Below are 25,527 nucleotides of genomic sequence, written 5' to 3'. Positions count from 1 at the left end.
CAGAATGAACTGTAAAGGAGTAGAAGTAGTGAAGGAATATACAAAGATAATCGACGATAACTGTGATATTAGGTACGAAATTTTACAAATGGCAATTGTAGCTTTGGAAACTGCTGCATGAAAGATTTCTGCGGATGAGCGGTCAAACCGTTCTAGCGTCTTCCTACTGATCTTTTGCCCGATATTTTACCTTTGATTATGATTCAGAGTGATTCATATCTTTCATCTCTCAACATATGACTTAAGTATTGTGTTTTCCTCTCTTTTATCATGCTTAGTAATTCTTTTTGTTTTCTCGTGCACCGAAGTACCTCATCGTTGGTAACTTTTTGTATCTATGGAATTCCCAGCATCTGTCTGTAGATATACATCTCAAAGGCATCTATTATTTTTTCTGTTTCAGAGTCCAAAAAGATAGGAGAAACAAGTCTTTTTATTCAATGTTTTTTAACCACTTAAATTACACTTAAAACCTTCAGAATTCGTCTAGAAAATCTTTATAACATAATAAAATAGCCCGCCAAATTTCATTTAAATCAATTTAATAGATTTCGCATAATAATTTTGCAATCTAAATTAAAAAAAATTGAATTTTGTTTTAAATTTTGCACAACAAAAACTAGACTATGTAGAAGTTTGTCAACTTTTTTACTTATAAAGTTTATTCGTTTAGCAAATTTCCATCTGTAAACATAAGCACGTGTTGATATTCGCCGTCTCATTCGTCAAGAGGCTATTAAATATAATTTATTGCCTTAAGCCAGACAGATTCTCATGTTACAGATCCAAACTTGCTAGCATGTTTAAATTCAAATTGTATCGTATCTATTTTTAAGTTAATATATTGTGTTATATTTATGTTATAGTTATTGTTAAGTTATTTACTGGTCGTGTTATTTTTTAGAGTTTAGTTTAATTATGATATAATGATTAAATTTCAAGAAATACTTACACTAATAGTTTCAAAAGTAAATATTTTAAAAAATCATAGGATACACATCAGTACGACCCTGTTTGGCTTTCACGTGCTTCTATTGACAATTGGGAATTTGTAAAATGAATACGGTTGAAAAACGTAATGCACTTTATGGAATTAAAATCGGATTATTTGGACGACCTCAGGAATGTTTTATAATTATAAACAATTTTTAATCTTAAGTTCAAGAAACGGCATAGAAAAAGACTCAGCAAGACGTTTCTTATAAAAGAAAAAAAGTTGAATTACGAGCAGTGGTTCCTGAGATACAACCGGTCAAATTTGACCAGCATTGTCGACGAAGTTATAAACAATAGGATGATAATCTTTAAACCATTACCGTTTTCTTTCGGAGCTCTTTCTCTATAAAAAATTTCATAACTTCAAGATATTTATCATATATTATAAGAATAAAAACCATCGGTATTGCGCGTGAGAAATACCAAAAAAAAAAATAGTTTGAAGCAAATTGAGTTTCAAATATCAAAATCGGTATACGTAAAAAAATTATTTTCTCGGCTTCCAATGAAGCAATTTTCATCATTTTAATTTGAAGTAACTTGAATAGACCCATCTAAAAAACGTATTACAAAATACCGGAGATGCTTTAGTTTTGTTATAAATATATTTATTTATTTTTACTCCAGTCGTCAGAGACGAAAATGTCACTGAACCTCTAAAAATAATACGAAGAAGCTGAATTTTTCTGAGAATGTTAATTTTGGGACCATAAAAAATATGCAATAAGTTTACTGTTCCCACCCCCAGCTGCCCCCCCCCCTCGTAGGGGAAAAACGGAAAAAATCGATTTACCAAGAATCTGCGCGTAGTAGAAAAATATTTTAAATAAAAAATGGATTGAGTTTACCGAAAGTACAAGCTGATTATAGCCGCAAATGTCAAACATGGAACAAAAAATTTCGGTTTAGCAGTGTTGGCATGTTTTTATAATGTAGATGCTGTATGCTTTAAATATAAAAAGATAAAGCTTTAACTTTATATTATGTTATGAATTATGCAATTTTTGATTTATATAAAACAAGAATGAGTAAATATTTGTTTCTTTGGAGATTAATTGCAGTTAACTATGAGAATTTTTTTTGGCAGTGGCCCTTTGATACATTAGGGGATAGATTTGGCAGTCGTCAAATCAGCAGTTGCCAGATTGCAACAGATGTTTGCAGTTAATCTCGAGAGAAACAAATATTTACTCGTTATTGTTTCATATAAATTAAAAATTGCAGAATTCATAAAATAGTATAATCGATATGTACTTTTTAAAAGCTTTCTCTCTTTATTTGAAGCATACAACAGATGCATTCTAAAAACATCTCAACACTGCCAAATCGAAATATTTTAATTCTTGGTTGACATTTGCGGCTATATATATCTTGTACTTTCGGTAAACTCAACCAAAAAATGTCTATCTATCTATCTAATTAGCCTTCTTCGGTCCATCTTTGGACATAGGCCTCCCCAATCCTTTTCCATTCCTCTCTATCTGTCGCTATAGTCATCCACCTAGAGCCCACGTGCTTCTTGATATCATCTCCCCATCTCATTTGGGGCCTTCCTCTGCTTCGTTTATATTCCCACGGTCTCCAACTTATAAGAATTTTGTTCCATTGGTCCTCTTTTTGTCTTATATCGTGTCCTGCAAATCTCCATTTAAATTTTGCAACTTCTTGTCTAACATCCCTCACTTTTGTTTTCTCTCTTATCCACTCGTTTCTCTTTTTATCCATTAATCTTATGTGCAACATTTGTCTTTCCATTGCTCTTTAAGTTTTTATGATTGTGTCCATGTTTGCTTTTGTAAATGTCCACGTTTGGGAACCATAAGTGAGAACAGGGAGTACGCATTGATTGTATACTTTGGTCTTAAGATGCTGTGGATATCTTTTGTTTTTAAGAATGTAGCTTAGTTTGCCAAATGCCGCCCATGCCAGTCTAACTCGTCTTTTTATCTCTGCTTTTTCTGTTTTCTTTGTTAAGTTTTATAATTTGACCCAGATATATATATAATCCTGAACTTGTTCTATTTCATCTTGTCCGATCCTCATTGTGATGTCTTCATCTGTATTTATTATGATTTTGGTCTTGCTGCAATTCATATTAAGGCCTATCTTTCCAGCTTCTACGTCCAGTTCTTTCATCATTTCAAATAATTCTTCTTTTTTATCGGTTATCAATGCGATGTCATCAGCGTACCTTAGATGGTTCAAGCGTTGTCCACAAATTTTTATACCTTTTTCTTCCCATTCTAATCTTTTAAAAATATCTTCCAGAGCTGATTGAAAAGTTTCGGTGATATTGTGTCACCCTGTCTCACGCCTCTATTTATTTGTATTGATTTTGTTCCTTCATATACTTTAATTGTTGTTTTGGCTTCCTTATATATATTGGCTATTAGTTCCGTATATCTGTGGTCAATTCTGCTGTTAATCAAAGAATTTTTCATTGCCCAATTTTCGACACTGTCGAAAGCCTTTTCGACATCTATGAACGCTATATATAGAGGAATGTGGTATTCATTTGCTCGTTCTATAAGTATTTTCATACTTAGTAAATGGTCACTTGTGCTGAATCCCTTTCTAAAACCAGCTTGTTCTTTCGACTGGTATCCGTCGAATTTTTTCGTCACTCTATTGGTTAAAATTTTTGTTAGGAGTTTATACATTACATTGAGGAGTGTTATAGGACGGTAGTTTTTTATATCTGCTTTATCCCCTTTCTTGTGTAGGATAATGGTTACGGATCCCTTCCAGTTGTTTGGGATTCTTTTTTCTTTTAATATCTTGTTAAAAAGGGAATGTAGAGTATTAATTACCACTTTTCCACCATATTTCAGCATCTATGCAGTTATTCCATCTTTTCCAGGCGATTTGTTGTTTTTCATTTCTTTCAATGCCTTCTTTATTTCTGATTTGCTTATTTCTGGCTGTAGCTCTGAGTTGAAATTTTTTATTTTAGCCTTAAGTTGGTTTTCAATTTCTTCTAGTGGTTCCTTTTTTGTTTTATATAATTCTGAGTAGAAATAGTGGATAATATTTATGATGTCATCTTTAATGTTTGTTTTTACTCCGTTTACATCTTTTATTTTGTTTATTTCACACTTACCTAATTTCGGTCTTAAGCATTTCATATTTTTGTTGTTCTGTATTACTTGGATTGTTTTATTGATTTCCACATATTCTATAGATTTCCTTTTGCCTTCTTCGTTCAGCTTTCTTCTTTTATCCATAAGCTTCTTTGTTTCTGTTGATATATATAGTTGTTCTTTTTTAGATCCTTTTTTGCTATTTCTTTTCCTGATGTAAGTTGTTCTTTTAATAGGTCTTTGTATATCTCTTTATATTGCTCTAGTTTGTTTCTATCTACTAGAACCCAGTTTCTAATGTTTGCTCTGACCATCTTGTGATCGCTACCTGTTGTGAATCTGTTAAGAACTGTTACATCTTTAATGATATATCGTTCCGTGGACAGTATGTAGTCGATCTCATTTTCGATCGAACAAGAAAATTGTTTATTATGTTTTTTATGTATACCGATTTTGATATTTGAAATTAAATTTTCTTCAACGTAATTTGTTACTGACACGACTATACACAATTCATCATCCCATCCTACAGAACATAAATTGGCAGCCTACCATAGCATGTTACATAAATTAATAGAAATTCCGATATCAAAATACAACTTTGAGATAGAATTAAATATCATTAAGCAAATAGCAGTAAACAATGGGTACAATGAACAAACAATTAATAAAATTTTAAATCAAAAACTACATAAGAAAGCCCTGAAATTAGTATTTTCACCACCAGAGAAAAAACCCAGTACCTTCTGCTCGATTACATGTACAGGCAAGATATCAACAAAAATAACCAAACACATAAAAAAGAAAGGAATGACACCAGCAACGAATTTCAAATTCTTCACATCCAAAATAAAGCCCTTAAGCTATCTTTATTAGAATCAATGGAAATTAACAAATTAAAAATACAGACAATTCTGAATAACCAACTTGAGACAAACAGTTCTCCCCTCCTCAACCTATTCCGTTAAAGACTATAAAGTGTAAACACATACCAAAAATAGATCACTTGAGAAAGTCACTCTGCCGAAACAGCTGTTGTGATAAGATATAATAAATTTTGTGGAAGTTCTGAAAACAAAGTTTTCAGTGTTCTATTATATAAAATGAATTTCCATCAAGTAGCGGTTGAATTCATCACTTATTATAAATAATTAATCAATTCTTCAACTTTTTTTTTATTTATTCAGCACTTTGTTATTCTAAACTTTCGATTTGCTGTTTTATTTAAAAAGTTTCGGTACACGTTTTGCACATTTTGGTTTGGATGATTTTTGGTACTTGTAGGACAGTAGTAGATTGTTGTGTTTGCTTTTTTTTATTCCAGTCATGTGAAATTTGTTAATCTTAAGTTCCATTTTTCAAATAAGACTTCACTGGGCAGTGAACAGTAAGTTATTTTTGGTAGTTTTAGGTATGCCACTTAAAGTTATTTTAATTCCAGCATGAACAGTGGTTGCAAGATATCTTTTAGTAAGAGAGGAATTGGTTTTATAAATTAAATCGTAATTTTTTGTACGCGAAAATGATCAGATATAAACTTGAAGAGAAAAGAATACTTAATATATTTTTAACAAAATATTCTAATTTACATTGTTGGTATTATTTACTTAGTCCGTTATCTTATTTGCATATTTTATTAAACATTGGAAAATTTATCATAAATTATCAAAAAAAAAAAAAATCAGTATCACAAATAGTTGGCTGAAATGCATCCATTTCCTTAAAGTTTTATATCCAAGGAGAAATGCACTAAACATATAGATGGGATGATGCCGTATGTAATTGGTAAAGTTTTAAGACTGACAAATTTATATTGGTAAATTTTTTTTGTGTTATTGTACTACAATAAATACATGACTCACTCTTGACCAAATTGAATTATTGAGAAATAGACGAGAAATAGGAGGTCGTCGTGTATGATCTTCATATAATCTCTATAGATTATTGTCTCTGATCAATCCATATTATTGGGGATATTGGTGCCACGGGTCCGTGGACGTGGATTCCTCGACTTGGCCCTACGGACTTAAAACGGTCTTCGGATCTCGACCGTCTTTTGGATCTTGTATCCATGTTCGTTTTCGATCTTATATGCTATATGCTCAAGTCAAATGCCCGAAAACGTATACTCGTGAATGAGAGTCTATTTCACGATTCCATCACGACATTTAGAGGTATTCCTGTCACTTCTTCTTCAAGTGCCATCTCCGCGGCGGAGGTCGGCAATCATCATAGCTATTCGGACTTCTCTTCCTGTCACTAGTATACTATATTTATATACCTACAACATATAGATATATAAATGCGGTCGAGTATATGATCTTTTGAGAGAAATATCACAAACTCGAGAAAGAAACAGCATAGAAAAATGTAAATGGTATATATATATACCAAGTGTGTGATCCAACTAGGGGAGTAATATATAGAATTGGGTATAATTCAAGCGCTAGGTCTCCCACAAGAATTATACAAAATCAAATAAATGCAATGATGAAATATCATAGATAGTATAAATGGGTATTATCCAAGCGTATGGTTTAGGGAGTAGAGATATCGCAAGAAATAATACAAGCCAATAATGTGTAAAATAAAATGCAATAATAAAATAACAAGTCAGCGTTTGATCTACGGAGTAGAAATATCGCAAGAAAAATACAAGTCAAATCAATATAAAAAGAAATAAAATGCAGATTCCAGGTATAGATGTAAAAACACCGAACTTAGGAGTCTTCGATTACGAAGTGAAACTCGAACTCGAACTGGAAATACGCGATTATGACGCGTTTTTGGACTTTCCGAGTTAGAGGGCGAATCCGTGAATTTAACCGATCTGAGAGGTGCTGTTGAGGCGCTAATTGGTCTGTGAATGGCAGCGTCCGACAACAGTCTTTCTCAAGGTCTTCGGTCCTTTATGTTCCCTTGATAATGAATATCTTCATATTATCTGTGCCTGATCTCATGACATACTCAAAATATTTTAATTGTTGTAGTTGGACTTGTCGGAGAGTCCCTTACTGATATTTAGTTATCTTAAAACCTAGTTATTTGTTCTATATAATCGGTCTGTGGAATTCGTAACATTCGTATCCAGTAAAACATTTCAGTGGCCTGTATCTGTTTCCTTTCGGATTGTCTGAGTATCAAGGATTCGCAATGCCAGTATTAAGAATATTTAATAGCAAAACTTCAATAAGTAGGCAGGCATGCAAAATATTTGTTTGCAACTGATCAAAGTTCCGATTTCTCGTCAGTATCTTAGTGCTACCCGCCGATGAAACTGTGGAAGATGGTCATGTTTTCTTCTTACTCTTAGCTCAATCGAGCCAATTGCTGCCTCTGGTACTTAATTATAAACCCTTGGTCGTGGTTATGGGTATGGTAGATCAGGACAGTGCCCATTTGTGAGCCTTTCAGACACTTAGACCTATTAAGATGGGTCCATTTTATCACCGCTATCACACGCACTGGACCCATAAGGACCTAGTCTTCGGTGTTTCTGGGGCCCAGACTGCTCCGGGCTCCCATATCTGCTATAATCAGCAGGGGCTTTAAATCGGAGCTCTGCTAGGCCAGTGCCAGGGCACTTCCAGGAGACATGTGAGCAGGTTTCCTCCCCATTATAAAGACGGACCAATCCAAGTAGATGAAGGTGCCGTCTGAGTCTACAGTGGCCGATAAACATTCTGACCACCAGAGAGCATCTCCTACGATCTAAAAAGAGAAGTTGGGCTGTAAGGCTTTGGATGGCCCCACTATGTGGAGCATAGCCTGTCTCATACCTTCATAACTGGCCCAGAAGTCCTGGAACCTCCGCCGAAGAAGTTCTTTGAGACTACCCCTACCAGTACTGAAGGGCACTCCAATCACAGGTTCGGATCTCACAGGTAGAGTGGATGAGCCCTGTCTTGCCAGGGCGTCAGCCCGTTCGTTCCTTTCCACGTCTGTGTCTTAGTACCCATACCAAGTTAACCCTATTGGCGACGTGCAAGTACTTGGATGTGATACGTGCGCGAGTAGCGGAGAAATCTTGCATTTTTTACTGCACATTTCATAGATTTCATAAATTCATGTTGTCAATTGTCATATTTCATATTCGTTTGTTTATTTACACCTTCTGTAACTGAAGAAAATGGGATTTAGTAAATGCTGTGTTATAAATTGTAAAAATACAACAAAAAATTGTCAATTTAAGTTTTATTCGTTTCCAACTTCGAAGCACAAATTACTACAAAGAGAAAAGTGGATTTATATCATAAAAAAGCATAAGTAACCTAACTTAAATTATGCATTATTCTTGCGCCCGATTTTAAAGTCAGTTTGAAATAAATAATAAATAAAAGTTCACTTTTAAGTGTAAATTTTAGTTTCATAACACTCACTTAGAGTTCACTTTAACCCAAAAATCATATGGCTCAGAAGTGACTGAAGTTTGTCTAATTACACTTGCTTGTATTACATAGCTTTGTCCATTTTTTCTTAATTCTTCCACATTCTTAACATGATTTGCCACTACTAAAGATTTTCCCTTTGACTCAGTGCTTGGTTGAAAAGTTATTTGGTGATTTACTTTCTCAAATCCAGTTTTTATTATTGCATCCATATTAACAGTAATGCTGTAATTTAATAATATATTTATTTGTATTTACACTACATACAACGTTTACCTTTTACATAACCTCAATCTTACTTTTTCTTCTTATTCTTTTTGGGGGCTACGTCCTTGACATTTATCCGGTAACCTCGATCTAACATGAAAGCGCAGTAAATTTTGCTGATTTACGACACTAGGTGTCGCTCTTCCGAACTTGCACGGTCCGAATTGGTCAATGCAACATCAGCAAGTGCTCTCTTTCACTCAAGAAGCTTATAGCTTAGAGCTCCTTCGTAACCCTTTGAAGTATGCCTCGCTTGACTTAATAACAAGTTACAGAATCAGTTCTAGACTGTAGTTTTTGTAATGGCCTTCAGTGCCATCGTCACATATGTTTGAATCGTTTTTGTCGTGGAAACGTTGCTCTTCAACTGCAGTTTTCAGTTTTAGAACCACTAAAAAGTCGCAGGGTGCTATGTCAGGTCTGTATGGAGGCTGGGATGTTGTGTAACTATGTGTTTTGCCAAAAACTGTTGCACAAAGTGCGATATGAACGTACTAGTGAATTATCGTGATATAGAACCGTTTCTAATTGCGCTAAGTAGATGCTCAAGTCGCTTGATTTGCACCTACTTGCGCGTACATTTTTTTGTTTTTTGCTGAATTCTTAAAGCGTATTCACGGTGTACAACTTCTGGGCGTTAGGATAGAAGCTTCTACTGACAAACTCTTTTAACGACCGTTTCCAAGTTTTCCGGACCGACTTACAAGATAATCTTTTTCAGCTTTACCGAGAGCAATTTTGGATAAGTTAAAGCGACACGGTTAGAATTCTCAAACACACAGGTGTTTGAAATTCCAAAATCATGTTCAATCACATGTCTCACATGTTCGAGATTTTTAGCTGTTATTGCGTTCGAAAGGTCGACCAGAATGCCAGTTACTGTAAACAGACGTGCGCCCATTTTAAACCGAATGAATCATTCTTTTACCTGTGGTAAACCACAGGTAAAACCTGTGGTTTTACCTGTGGGAAGTTTCCCAAGTACCACACAGAGGGCTTTAAAACTTTTTGTTCAAAGTTATGAACAAAGATTTACCCTGTAATAATTAACATTCACAAAGGAACTTTCTTCTGTATTTCTCACGTCCTTTACCATGATTCGTTCATCTCACCTATATTGTGGATGTTTTATTGGTTGTTTGACAGATTGCTTGAAAATTCCCATTATGTAGTCGACTACAGGCAAAAATCCATTTAGCCGGAGACGTTGTCTGTTCATTTTTATTAGTTTGCTATTATTACACGAGTTGTAAGATGTTTTTCTGAAGTATTTCTGCTTATTGTCTATAAAAATTGTATAGAAAGTTTCGTAACATAGACTGTCCCTAATTTTTTCTATACGGTCTGTTGGTTCTTTGCACATGCATTATCATTCAATTTATACGAATTAAACAAACATATGCCGTCGATGTAAGAATTAGGAAATGGCTAATATCCCGGTGAATGTTTTTAAAGTAGTTGTTAATGTAATTTATTGGATATTAAATACTGGTGAAAATTTACGATAGATAGTGATTTTCAAATCTTTTGATCAAAATCAGAACATGAGTTACTTTTATTACTGATTAGTAAGTTATAAATCGAAAAAATCACGGAATATCGATTAAATAAATTGTTATACGTTTCGATATATTTCTAACCTTCATTAGGGCTCGTCGATCATAAATCTTCTCTTTTCCAGTGATTGATTATTAGAAGTAGCGGACTTGGTTATTCCGTACTGCCATTGTGGATCCCTCAGGTGTATTGCTTTTAGGACGAGGTCTTATGTTGTCTGAACTTGAATGGACGGACGTATTTTCTTCTCTTTGATTTTTTGAATGTTAAATGCATGGATAAACAAACATATAGTTAATATGTTACCACTTGAATATAACAGGTTCTAAGGGATCCTTATTTCTTTCTTATAATTTCAAATATTCCTAAACATTTATTCCATATAGGAATATTCTAAAAATCAAAAATATTCTACCGTTTCACAAAATTGTGTAAATATTTTTATATTTGTGACAGTAGATCTATTTCATATCATTCTGTTAAACAGACTTGTAGCTAAAATTCCCAAAAATGCATTTTACCTTAAGAAATCAAACACTAAGCTAATATGTGATTAAAACAAATATTTTGAAAAAATATGTAACTTAAAAAATGTATTTAAAATTTAAGTAATTAGCGAAAACTAGTTGCAACTAAAACCGCTTGCACACCTTTAAATAACTAATACCGATCACCCTTCTTCATCATATGTATGTCTTTGGTTGACGTATTGTGTAAGGCAAGCGGCTTAATTTGATGGTTTTAGGTGCTGTGACTAGAAAAGAGATGTGATGTAATAAGTAATTCGTGAATAATGTCATACATGTGCAAATAACCAGCTGCCTGTGTTTGTCTTGACGCTTTCGAAATCCCAGTTAAGGATCTCTACAACAGAACTGTACTAGGGCCATTAAATTACGATGTCGTAGTTTGGCGTGGTCTTCCAGAAACTTTTCCATTTTTCATGCTAATACTATTTGTGATACGCTTTCACATTAATAGGCCATGTAAACAAGTACATATATGTATAGATCTAAAATAAAAACTTAAAAACATCAAATATTTTATGTCGTCTTCTAAGGTTATTAAAATGTAGAATATTCTCGTAAAATGTTAAACAGTGTCTAATCATGTCCTGATCCCACGGAAACCAGAAGAGATTTTTTGTTATGTTTCATTCTTGAAACCAAGTTCTAAAAATTAATTCCTTAATTGCTTGTGATACACGACCATATTATAATCCTTAAAATCATCTTCGTGTCAGATAGTTAAGTTCAATATGATGATCGAATTTTTTTATACAGATATGTATACTATGTAAATTCCAGACTAAATAAATATTACTAATTTTTTACAAAAGGTCAAACTTTAATTAAATGGTTTTATTTTCTCTTAAATCACTGACAAAACATTTCATTTTGAGGTTTATGTGGATTATAACTTATTACTTTGATATATACTTATAGGCTATTACAATAAAACATACCTATTGAGCATAAATGAAATAGGATACATGTGGACAATAAGAGAAGAATAAGAAGAATAAAATCGTCGGAGACATGGACACTGTCGAAAAGCGATGAGAACCTATTAGGTACGTTGAACGAAAAATCCTTAGACACATATATAAGGGGGTGAAAGAAAATGACACATGGCGCAGAAGATATAATTTTGAACTATGCACAGCATACAATGAACCCGAAGTCATAACATCCATAAAGATCGGACTTCTGCGCTGGATGGGCCATGTTGAACGGATGTTGGAGACTGAAACACCAAAACATATAATGAGGCAAACACCGGTAGGGAGAAGGTCAAAGGGAAGACCCAAACTTAGATACATGGAACAAGTTAAACAAGATCTGAAAACACTTAAGATTACCAACTGGAAAAACAAAGCAAGGAACAGAACAGAATGGCGGAAAATCCTAGAACAAGCCAGGACTCAGAAAGGGTTGTCGAGCTACTGATAATGATGAAGAAGAATAAAATAACACTAACTGGATGGCCACACAACATTTGTTTAATAATTTTGAGAGGCCCATGTTTAGCAGTAGACATAAGACTACAATATGGCGATGGCTACTATAAATAATATAACCTGATCAAATAGAAAAGTAAAATGAAGTCTGTTTCGGGTTAGATTTTTTAAATTAAAGTTTAGGTGAACCGTAATGATATTGTGTGTCATATATGTGTGAAAACGTGTCGTATTTGATATAAAATTTGTATTAATTTGAATTGATGAATTTTAAATCAATCAAATTCATCATGGAAAAAGAAAACAAGAACTCACTTCCTGTTCTGGATGTATTAATCATAAAGGAGGATACAGAATATACACTTTGTTGTATATTCTGTATCCTAGAAAAAACCAACCCATCACCATCATCATTCTGGCTTTACAACCCTGCATGGGCCCTAGCCTTCTCAAGAATTCCTCTCCTCTTATCACACAAAAAAAATATAGAATATTTGAAATCTGTTCACTAACATAGTCTATTGTTCACTTTTTTTTGACATATGACGGTCTTCTTCCAATGTAGCGATATATTGAAATTTTATTTTTTCTAGCTAATAATTTGTAAGATATTTATGAAAATAATACATAGATAAGAACTATAAAAATATTACAGTAGATTTTTGTAGTTCTTAAAATTTCGTAGTCAAAATAGGCGGAAGGACTGCTCGATTAGTTGCATTATAAGTGCCTCAGTTTACTACAGTTTTTGTTTTTGTTAATAAAATTGAGAGGATATTGAGAAGGCCCTCGACAGGATAGGATATTTTGAGATAGGCCGAGGTTTACGAAGGCCACCTGCTGCTAATGATGATATTTTTGTTAACGATTTAAGAGAATTCAAAAACATAGAATAGATTAAAGTTATTTTTAATAGGGGATCCAACAAAATGTACAAAAGTTTTTTATATCTTTGCGTAATTGTTTTTGTAAGTGTTCATATTTCTTTTTTTTTACTATATATGATTTTTTGATTAGTTTAATTATCTACAGTTGCCAAAATAGCATGTATTTAAGTTATTTTTATATTTATTTCATATTCCTTTTGCATACATTTAAGATATTTACGGATTTTTCTTACTACAATACAGTTATAAAGCATAAAGGGTCTAGTTCTACTTTTTAAATAATTATTAATAGGATCATAAATATAAGCATATAAAGGTCTATAGAATGCTCCACAAACTTATCGGAATCCACCTTCTCCAGTAGTGCTGAAACATCTTCAGTTATCGTTAATGACGCCCAATAGAATTTTAGTTTATGTAACTGCTTCTTTATACCAGAACTGTTCCAAAGATGAGAAATAGGGGAATACGTGCTTGACGGAGGAAGGCGTTGGGAAAGAAATTCTTGAGGACACTAGGACTCACACAGAGTTGTAAAGGCAGAATAATAATGATGACTGTTTCAAACAATTAGATTCAAATGCATCCTTATAATTGCTATCAATTTGCGATTCGATAAGTTGTTCTTGAATTTCTTCTGACTGTCACTTTTCTATCATTTTTAACATAAGAGTTACGTATAAGTTTTTTGTTACCTTGTGCTTCTGCATTGCTATATTCTGGGAAATAACGACTAAATTCATCAGCCATCAATTGCAGATGGCATTTGATGCTTTCTTGTATGTTTTATCCGCAAACGTATATTTGCTTCAGTAATATATGATCAGAAAACTGCCCCAGTAAGTCTTTTATATTTTTCTCACTCAGCATCAACGTAACCTCTCCTCTAACTCTTATATAATCTTTCCAGCTTCTTGCTTTTCGATTTAAAAACTTAAAGCAAACTTGATTGACAAAATGCATCATAAATTAAGACTGATAAACCTAAGGACTTATTGGGGACTATTTTCATGACAAGTGCTCAAATCGGTGGTATTATGCCGTGAAATCGTTACCCTTTTCTTCTCTTACTCAGCTCTTCGTGTCTGTTCTCCAGACCGTTCTTAACCGAGCAATAGTCTAGAATCATTTGGACGTTTATAGTAATTTGTTTGATTATTTCTATAAGTCTCACAGGATACATGAGTATTTGTGAGACTTTTGGATCAAAAAAGGAATTTAAAAAAATCGATCCTGTTCGTCCTGGAATGAATACAGACAAAACTGCAGCAGATACAAAAAACTAATGGTGAATTAGGTTGAGCATTAAAAGACACGTGGGGGAAAATTTTGAAACCGCAAGTTTTTATTTTCGAGAAGAAAATAAAGCTTGACTTGAAATCCATTGGGATCTATTACATAAGTTCGAATCCTGCCGCGTAAGTTTTTAATTTTGATATAAAATATAAATAAAATATAATTATAAAATTTAAAGAAAAAATTAAAAAATATATATGATAGAGCTATGACTAGAATAATTTTAGTAGCGCATCTATCATTTACGTAAAAAAACCGTGGAATAATCTTTTATTTTCTGGAGCACTATGCAGGGAGTACTCATTTCAATCGAAAAACTGGTAAAGTTAATATTGTTAATACTGGTAAAATAAGACCAATATGTCTTGTTACTTAAACAGTAATCATACATTGTATTTAATCACATTCCAATTCGATTTAAATAAGGTTTTCAATCGATTAGAGTATAACTAGACCCTTCTAATAGTAAACATTTTTTGGAATGTTTCACAAAATATATTCATACATGTTTTAAGAATTCCATCAGTTTTTTATTTGAAAGGAAATGCCAATTTGCACTTGTCTTTATTTATTTTTGCCCTTTCTAGTAGAAATATAACTATCATATTTCAAACTCATCGATTTTTGGTGTACTTAGTGTACAGGTAATTAAAAAAAAAACTGTATATAAAGATCTTTGAAAAATTGTAATATATTTTTTTATTTTATTTAGTATTCTTATTGAATAGATATCATTCCTAACATTAAATTGGGGAGACGGTTGTTCAACATTTCGATGTATGATATATTGTGTCTATTTTTTAGATCATTAACTATAGTTAGTATTATAAAAATTAATATCAGCTAAAAGTCTCAATTTCCGGTTGGACCGTACCGAGTTTTACGACTACTACTTATAAATACCACACTAATACACCAGTAAGTCGTCAAATGAACTAAGAACTTAGAACTCTGACCAAAGTCCTGAAGATGACTCCATAGAGGTAGTTGAAAGTTCGATACAGCCAAATCCCGATGTGGTCCAACTCGAAAACTGAATTAGTTTGATATTGATAGACTAAATACAAACTGTTTTACACAATATATTCTTTGCATATTTTTGTTTTGATAAACATAACAGTAAACTTTCTGTCGGAAATACTTTCACTGAAATTATCACCTTTTTATTTTCTCGATGGTATTTTGCTTTGTTATGATCTGTAAATTGACTGTATCATTTTAGTATTGCCACCAGTCAGCATTTGAAACTTGAGTTTATAAACCAACAAGGATTCAGAAGCTTTTGGTAGGTTTGCATGAGTCGGCATGTTAACACTGTTTACTCCTCTGTTTATATGTTTGTATTCTTTCTGTCTGCGAGTTTATGTTCAGCCTATCTCTAGCTGAAGAGCGGCAATTACCGCGAAAATAGTCTTATAGTGGCCGAAACGCAGAGCTTTAGACAGAAATCGTAGAGCATCACACATTTTGGATACCTATTACACTGTCCTCTCTAATATATACATCCCGTATTCCTTATTATCTGTGGAAATTGTCATGAACTGTGCCTCTAAAATAATAATATGTAAAATATAATGACAAAATAGGTTTTTTGGTGCTGTGTATAGTGAATTATTAACAACAAATGGTAAGGACTGTTTACTTTGAAATATGGTGATGCGAAATAAATTACCAAGGTATAGTAATTGATTTTTGGATTTATTTTGGCATTTTCATATAAAATGTGTTAATTTAAGACCAGATACTAGTACAACTTATTTCGATTGCATTATATTTATTATATTTTAAGTCCGCCCACCCTCAAACTATTTTCCAAACCATAAAACTGATAGACTTAAATGAGACAGGACTGATTCATAGACATTTATTTTCACATTTTTATAAATTTCTCTAATTTTCTATTACTCCAGTCGTCAGAGACGAAAATGCCAATAAACCTCTAAAAATCATACGAACAAGCTGAATTTTGCCGAGAATATTAATTTTGTGACCCCATAAAAGATGCAAAAAAATTTACCACTTTTACCCCCGGGCTTCCCCCTAAAACTCCCATCGTAGGGGGGTTAAATCGCAAAAAAAATCGATTTACCAAGAATCTGTATACCGTAGAAAAAAATGTTTCAAATAAAAAATGGAGCTGAGATCATTTTAAACAAAACTGTTTGTAGGCATTTTTTGTGTAGAATGAACCGTGTTCTTAGAAACAATGTTTGAAGCGACCGTTGATTTTGCATGCCAGTTACGCACGTGAAATCAATGTTCAATAAAATTTGTATCAGTTCGACGGTAAAAATTCGATATCTTTTGATTCACTAAACCTATTGACAAAAATCGAGATGCGTTTTAAGGGTGGAGAGTTCAGCTTTAATATGCAGTTTTTGTATTTTGCCGAAAATAAACTCAGATTTTATAAAGGTTTTCAACAAAACTTCTTCAATAAACTAAACCCAAAACAGTCTTCCTAAATGCATTTCCCGTGACGTATGAACGGTTGTAATGTAAAACATTAAATTCTGCGTTTTTTATTCATATTTCAACTCATATTTGTTACCACAACTCAACATTGAAAAATTCAATGTTCAAACTTCAACACTGAAATTTCATGTCATATGTTTTAAAGATTGATCTCTAAAATGGAAATTTTACTAAAACTGGACAATGTAAGTGATTAATTTTATTTGTATTATTTTTTTTATTGTTTTTGTTTAAAATTATCTCACTTATCGCTACATCTTTATTTGAAACATTTTTTCAAATAAATGAAGGAATTTTCTTCAAAAGAAAAAAAATTTTTTTTGGAAGCAATGTGGGTCCCAGTAAGAGATGATCATTGGTACATGTTAAACTTTGAAGACAATCAGGTGGTCATGGGACAAGACCAGGAAGACTTAAGTTTTATGGTGACAAAATTGGAAGAAGAGTACTTGAAGAATGGTCTAGAAACAACAACAGAAGAAGCAATAAAAAAACCTTGAAGTAGACGAATATCGACAAATAAAAGGCAAAAACAAATTTAAATACTTAGGATTGTGGTATAATAGTTTTCTTCAAATATCTTTTGTTGAATAAATCAAAATATTATACAATATTTTTTTAACTTGATATCCAGTTCGGGTCTTCTAATGTTTTTCACACAATTAGATAATTAGTTTAGATTTATTTTATCTGTGTAGACTTTTTTGTTTATATATGTAAGTCGTCAGTTTAATAAGAGTGATTATTTCAAGTAGTGTACGAGGTCTGGCTATTAAATAACGAGACTGCTCATGAAAAAGAGTTTTATTTTAAAAATTATTCTACAATCGAATGCTCTTCTTCAATATATTCCCCTTCCCTCGCCACATACCGTCCCATTCGTTTTTTCCATTGGTCAAAGCAATGCTGGAAGTCTTCTTTTGTTAGAGCTTTTAGCAGTTCCGCCGTTTTTCGCTTCACCTCTTCCGGGCTTCCGGACTCGAACCGGATTCCTTTTAAGACAGACTTGATCTTCGGAAACAGGAAAAAGTCACAGGGTGCTAAATCAGGCGAGTACGGCGGGTGTTCGAGCACTGGAATGCCTCTAGCGTGCAAGTCTACCTTGTCCTAGTGCAAGATCCACGGCTTGTTTTTCCACAACTCCGGCCGTTTCCTACGAACTCGCTCTCGCAGCGTTGCCAAAACTTTCAAATAGTAAGTTTGGTTTACAGTTTGACCCTCTGGAACCCATTCAGTCATTACGATGCCGTTAATGTCCAAAAAACACGATTAGCATGGCTTTAAATTTTGATCTCGACATCCTTAGTTTTTTTATTCTTGGCGATGCAGGAGTTTTCCAGTGCATTAATTGTGGCTTAGTTTCAACATCGTATTTGAATATCCAGGTTTCATCGCAAGTGATGATGTTTTCCATTAATTCAGGCTCTTCATGTAACCTCTCAAGAAAATCAGCAGATCGGTGGACGGACGAGCTTTTGGACAGGGTTAAAATTTTTTGGGGCCAACTTCGCACAGACTTTCTTCATGTTCAATTCGTCATGTAAAACTTTTCTGACAGTTTCTTCATCGGCGTTTACAGTCTCAGCAATCATCCGAATGCTCATACGACGGTGAAACAGAGATAGGTCGACCTGGACGTTGGTCAGCTTCGGCGCTCTCTCGGCCTTCAGAAAACCGTTTATACCATTTGAAAACACGCGCACGAGATAGAGAATTCTCACCATAGGCTTCTTTCAACAAATTATAGCACTCAGTCGGAGTTTTTTTTTTAATTTAACGAGAAATTTCACATTAATCCGTTGCTCATGTTTTTCGTCACACATTGTTATCGGCCCGAAAAAAAAAACACATTCTTTTCTAACCTCTACAGAAAAAATACTACTACAGCGACAAAAAACGTGTTTTATTACAGGAAGAGTAGACACTTTCAGCTATCCAATGCTGCATTCGTTTCCCACTCTTCCCCTCTAGGACACCTTCTGCGCGCGCAGTCTCGTTATTTAATAGCCAGACCTCGTACACTGTCTGAAACTATTTTCTTGTGGTATATCAGTATCATCTACTATATTTAATGTGAATAAACCAAAATTTTAATTGAAAATACGTTTAGATTTAGGAGGTGGAAATCGAAACTCCACATATAACATTTATAAACATAGTTTACACTTCACCAGAAACTATGAGTTAAAGATATTAATCTAAGATAAAAACTTGCAAATACTAAGTTATATTGGCAATCCTTAGTTGTTGGAGAATTACGTAATAATTTATTTATTTAATTTCATTTATAATAAAAAAATGAAACATAAACATTATCTGGTTCTTTCATTAACACTACTGTCTACTAACCACAATCTTCGTTGGATGCATTTACATCATTAAACTATATTTTTCCAGTAACGGCTAGTTGTAAGCTAGATATCCGAGTTAAATCCCTTCAAACAATGTTATTTAACTTATTTTTGTTTGTTTGTATTACAAGACTACTTCGATGTAGACTTTTCTGAAGACTTTATGGATTGTGTCAGAAGGGGGATGAAAATTTTAGAAAATCGGTATATTTGGGAAGATCTAGAATACGGAGAAGGTATTGTATCACGTATTGCTAGACGATTAGACGGCATCTTAAAGTTTTTGCTAGAGTCTTTTCCTTGTACCTATGTAACGTAAATAAGGGTGTTTCACGTAGACCGTAGACGTTATATTCATCTCTAAACATAAGCTGATTTGAAATCTGAAAATATGCATTTTCGCATAACTGTAGCTAATATGATGTCTAAAGTATTTTCAATTCATTATTACTTCCGGTAAAACCGGAAGTCTCCATCAACTTTAATATTTTTAATGGAACACCCCATAGATTGATATATTTTTGGATTTCGGGTATAACTTTGGACAGATTTTGTAAGGAATCATATAAAAACCTGTATGTTTTTTGAGTTATTCGTCTCTTTAAAAAAATGCGGCTTGTGTCAAAAATTTACAGTACTGGTTTTCGCGTAGCCCGAATGCTCATGCCTTTGCGTCGGCTTGTTGTATCGTCATAATATATTTCAGTTGTGTTACCAACGTTATACTCTACTGTTGGAAGTAACAATGGGTCTCGCGATGACATTTTCACTCGTAGGGAAAGGTTATAAAAGCGGTTCAAGTTTGAAGTTAGTCGCGGAACAATAAGCTGGCACCAAGCAACATAGTTATGATGTCTATCGTTACAACATTTCTTCGTACCGGTAGTATATTGTGTTAACGATAGGAAAAGTACGGTAGGCCAGTAACTGTGTCCTCAATCATGTCCTGGCGATACCAAAGCGAAGTCTTCGAGAAACAGCCCTGAAATGCACGATTTTTGACTATGGTATACAATGATCCAGATTCCTTTCTTAACGTGTGATTCTCCGACGAAAGTCACATTCATTTAAACGGTTTTGTCAATTCCCAAACAACTTGATTTCTTGGTTTTTGGAAGCTAGATTGTATTGTCCAGAAACACTTATTGTGGTATTGTCCAAAATGTATTTATTTAAGAATGATGATGGTACACCTCTTACTGTTACCCAGGAACGTTATGAAAACATAGTGTTCAGGTCATTTATTCAGGATCTAAGGTTTTTTCATGATCTGATGAGTAAATAGTCTATGGCTATGCTACAAAAAACCTTTCCAGGACGAATCATTTCCCCTACCCACCACGTTCCCCTGATTTGACACCGTATAATGCCTAGATGAGAGAAACGTATTTTGCATCAATGATCCGAGTCTGCAACTCAAAGTACGAATACTGAGGTGTTATATATTTTCTGTGTTATTATATTAATTGGAGGCTTGTCGCTAAAAAACCTTGTACACCAGTATCAAAGGTGAATTACAGCTGTAATGGTAGCCAACCTTCTCAAAGGAGACATCACATAAACAAAAAGAAGATGCTTAGATCTGGGGAATATTAAAGAAGGAAAATTTCAGCTGTTCAGATCCACCCAAAACTGTCTGAATTATATTCCAGAATATGTTTCAAAACCTGTGTGATCGTTATAAACGTTGTCTACAGCATAATAGAGCACATTTTGAACATTCACATTATCATTCCGACAACTAAATACTGTATATTCTGGCGCATACTGTATTTACAGACAAAATTTTGAACGTTGATATCTTGTCTATTTACAAACAAACTCTCTTAAAAATCCAAGAGTCCAGTGTTCAGGTTCCTGCCCGACAGCAGATTCAGTAAAACACAGGTTTAATTGAAATAAAAATGTATTTGAACTACATAACAAAATAAAATTATATCCTAGATAATATTTACAATAAAATTTAAATGTCAATCCTAGCCACGACGATATCAACGGCTCTATGACCCACTGTTTACTACCTGCGAAAAATATATATAATAATACAATATCAATGTCATAAAAATCGAAATGAAAATACGATGTCTAATACACATACACACGCTGAATAGAAGGAATGATGGGTTAGAGGTGGACGGATCGATCAACAGTCGATCCGACAAGGGGCGGGAAGTGACTAATCAACACTTAGTCATGGAATGGGTCTGTCCCAGATAAACACTCAAAGACTGGTTCGGAGCTGCCACTAGATCAACACTCTAGCGGTTGGCCTTCGGTCAACACCCTACGACCAGTGGAGTTGTTCCCAGATTCGATTGTCAATTGCGGCGGCTCTTGTTTTATACCGTTGTCTGTCTTTCACCTCCTGTGTTCATCGATGGAAGTGAAACTTAGCGGTGGGAGTGCGTGTATACAGGCGGAGGTAAACGGATGGCGATCGTTAGCGATGATATAGTTACAGTGTACATACAGAGAGTAATTTTATTTTACAGATTTATATCGGGATCCGATTGCTAAAGAATCACAGGAAGAACAGATTTTTTTTAATTTGGCTTAATCAGACCGAATGTATATGTTTTAAAATAATATTCATTTCCTTATGACCACAAAAGAAAAAAAAACGCAACACTCTCCATGGTATAGACAATACTTTTGTTGGATTTGTCAGTAGTAATTAATTTACTGTCAGCAGTATTTCATTCATAATATTTATTGTCAACATCAGATATACCGCTAGATAGTTTCCTTATTTTCTTTCTTTTATGTAATTATGTTTCCTGTTTTTCTTTAACGATTCCTCTTATGGCAGGCAATGTTGAACCAATATGAATTGGTGACTTGCCTCGAACTATTTTAACTATTGTGCTTTTTGCTATTCTATTAATGTATGTTTCATACTTCCTTTATATCTTGCACCCAGTCGTTTATATTGTCTATCCTTCACATGATTCTGATGTTCTACTCCAACATTTTGCCAACAATGTTTTTTCTGTTATTTTTATTTTTTTTAAGTGTTTAGAAAACTGCAAATTTTTCCTGTTTTTGCGTGTCAAAATTAAAAAATAAATAACTTGAAAAATGTAAATTTTTGATATGTGGTAGTTTATACAAAATGTGATACAATACATTTTAAGCATAATCTAGAAATCCAATAATTAGGGTATTCCGTTAAAAATATCAAATTGATGGCGACTTTCGGTTTTACCGGAAGTGAACGCGTGTTGTAAGTGTTTTAAATGTGTGGTTCGCCAAAAGCTAGGCGAAAGAGCAAATATTCTAATATCAAATCCGATTATTTTCAGAGAAAAGGCTAATGTACGATCTACGTGAAACACCATGTATACAAGCCATTTGGTTTGCAGAAACGTTGCTTTAAGTCAATTTATCAACGACTGATCATTCGTTTTTTTTGTCCTTCTTTATCTTCTTATATTTGATTTCCGCAAATGTTTCTGTAAGTCATTTTTTTTATTTTGGCCATGACTAATTATTCTTTGTTTTTTTTCGTGTTCTTTACCTTGAACCGCTGTCATACTTTTTTGGATCTTTGTCAGTAAAAATGATTAATTAATACATTAATAACATATATATATATATATATATATATATATATATATATATATATATATATATATATATATATATATATATATATAAATCTTCTTCCTATGCCGTCCCCATTAACGGAGGTTGGCGACCACATTTTTAAAAGTTTCTCTGTCTTTTGCAACGTGGAATAATTCGTCTACAGTCATGTTTGTCCAGACTATATATTAATAATAATATATAAATAATAATTATTGTCATAAACTGTCACTCTCTGCCAATTTTCAATCGTTATGGTAATTATGTGAATTGCTGTCATTTTCTAAATATATTTTCGTGAATATTCATATAGTACGAGATCCCACTACAACATCACTACGTTCATAACATAGTTAATCAAACTCACATTTTTACGTGCATTTAAGAATAGGAGAATACATTGATAACAGGTTATTAGTCAACAAGTGGCCGCAAGTAGTTTTAATTTAATTAATGATAATTAATTTTTTAACAAATATTTCGTTCATTTATTTTTTAAATACTTAAATTATACTGCTATATATATATATGGCGTATATGCATGTGTTTTATATAAAGCTATTTTTTTAATATGATAATAAAAGGTTTACTAAAAAAAATGGTCGCAAATTAGCTTAAATATAAAGTAAAAGAGCTAGCGCGCAGTGTGAGTTTTTAAAGCATGGATCGATAGATATACATATAAACATATAATTAAAAATACACTTTTTCATTTTTCTAAACAGCAAACTTTGATGTAATCAACGTAATAACAGTGAAACAGTCTTAAAAACTTGGTCAGAATAATTTGACACTGGCCATCCTTGACAAACCAGTGTCGTTTCACGCTAACTCTATTTTATTTTATCTTTGGCAACCCTAATTTGCGACCATTTTTTCTCTTTCTTATAACATCATATTAAAAAAAAATAGCTTTAATATGATATAAAACACATGCATATTATGCCATGAGCAGTGTATTTTATTTAAAAATAAATGAACTAGTTTGATTAACTACGTTATGCTTTCAAGCTTGAAGTAATCGAGGAATGAGTATCTGTTACATTCATTTCAGTCTTTATTGTTGCGATTGCATTAAGTTTTATATTTTAGACTTGCCAGACTAAGGAAGGAAGTTATACTATATACAAACATATCAAAATTACAACAATCATCAAATTAATACTGTTGAATATCGCCAAAAAAATGCATCCATCTAATATGCTTATGTCTTTCTAACAATTTGTGTCATTGGCAAAATAACTGGTGATCTTATTACCAACTTATTAAAAAATATGTTGTACAAAATATTTAATACAGGGACTTATACAAAATGGCCTGGATTTTTTAAAATATTTCCTATTGCATCTTGTCAATAATTATTTAATAGATTTATTTTAATTTTTACATATATGTTGTGTAGATCACCAGTATACCAATACCTTCCGCTTTAAACTTGATTCTTTATGTATATATTTAACACATTTATTCTTGCTTTGAAATAACTAAATAACTTAATTTTCACTGTACAGTCTTTTTTTGCACTTATTAATAAAACAAACAATCCTTGTTTATTTAATGGATAAAAATGGATTCTATAAGATTTATTTTATAATTCTAATTCTCATTTGGTTATGGAACTAAATTATATATTGTATAAGGTAGCAGTATGCAAGAAATATGTTAATTGCTATATCAATGAACAACAAATGTTAATTGTAAATATTATCGAAAATATTAGGTAAATTTTCCAAATATCTTTTAGGCGGAAATTTACGCTGTTGAAGTTGATTTGATAAATATGCTTGTTACCCTTTTAAAACATATTGAATTGCAATAATAAAGCAGGTAATTTCTAAACGGAGGAAACACAAATCATTGGTACTCAATAGTAAAATACTGGATGGAATATACTTAGATCTATAATATGGCGCATTTGACATAAAAAGAAACAATAGAAAAGTATTTTACTTAATACTAACTTCGTATAACGACTGCTACTAGGTTCCGCATAATAAGGGAGCTGCTCGTCAAATCAATATTGACTGAAAAAAGTCGTGTTCGTCCAAAATGATCGAGGATGTATCCTGCAGATTTTGTGTAGCAGCTCACGAAATCTCTATACGCCTTTTTCCATAATGCCAAGTTTTAAAGAATTTAAGCCAGGAAGCAATACTTCGGAATATATGAAGAAATTATAAATCTTCTAAAAGGATTAGGATTGAAAGAGAATTAAAGTTCATCAGAAAAATTGCAAAAAAGTTACAGTGTAACTCTTTTACAAGTACATACTTGTATAATTATATTCCATGTACTTATGGAGGTATAAACAAACCTTTATTGATTTCTTCTCTTAACTGTGTGCCTTCACTTATAACAAACTTGCCAATAATGATGAAGTTTCGTCGCAAATATTTTAAAGGCAATAAAACAGTGACGGACGTTATTAAATGCAATAAAACAGTGACGGGCGTTAGTCTGTCTTACTAGCAGAGAACACTACCACCTCGCAATTGTCGAGGAGTCCGCTAACTCAAGGTGAAAATACGTAATTTCGCTCACCTCACCATAAAAAACATTTGCCAAACTCTATTTACCTCGTGTAACGGAATAGACAGAAAATAGAGTTCATGATATAAAAGCATGATATCCATATGAATTTGGTTTAAAAGTTCTCTGAAAATGTGTGTCCCATGATACACATTC

The 25,527-nt window shown here is 32.9% G+C and overlaps 1 protein-coding gene across 1 annotated transcript in view; it reads left to right on the top strand.

Annotated features, from left to right (window-relative positions):
* Window positions 1–25,527, top strand: part of LOC140450343 (USP6 N-terminal-like protein) — a 75,998-nt gene that overhangs the window by 27,147 nt on the left and 23,324 nt on the right. The gene's annotated exons all lie outside the window — the stretch shown is intronic.

This window comes from Diabrotica undecimpunctata, chromosome 9, assembly GCF_040954645.1.
Source record: "Diabrotica undecimpunctata isolate CICGRU chromosome 9, icDiaUnde3, whole genome shotgun sequence".
Taxonomy (NCBI): Eukaryota; Metazoa; Arthropoda; class Insecta; order Coleoptera; family Chrysomelidae; genus Diabrotica; species Diabrotica undecimpunctata.
This window is presented reverse-complemented; position numbering and strand designations above follow the sequence as displayed.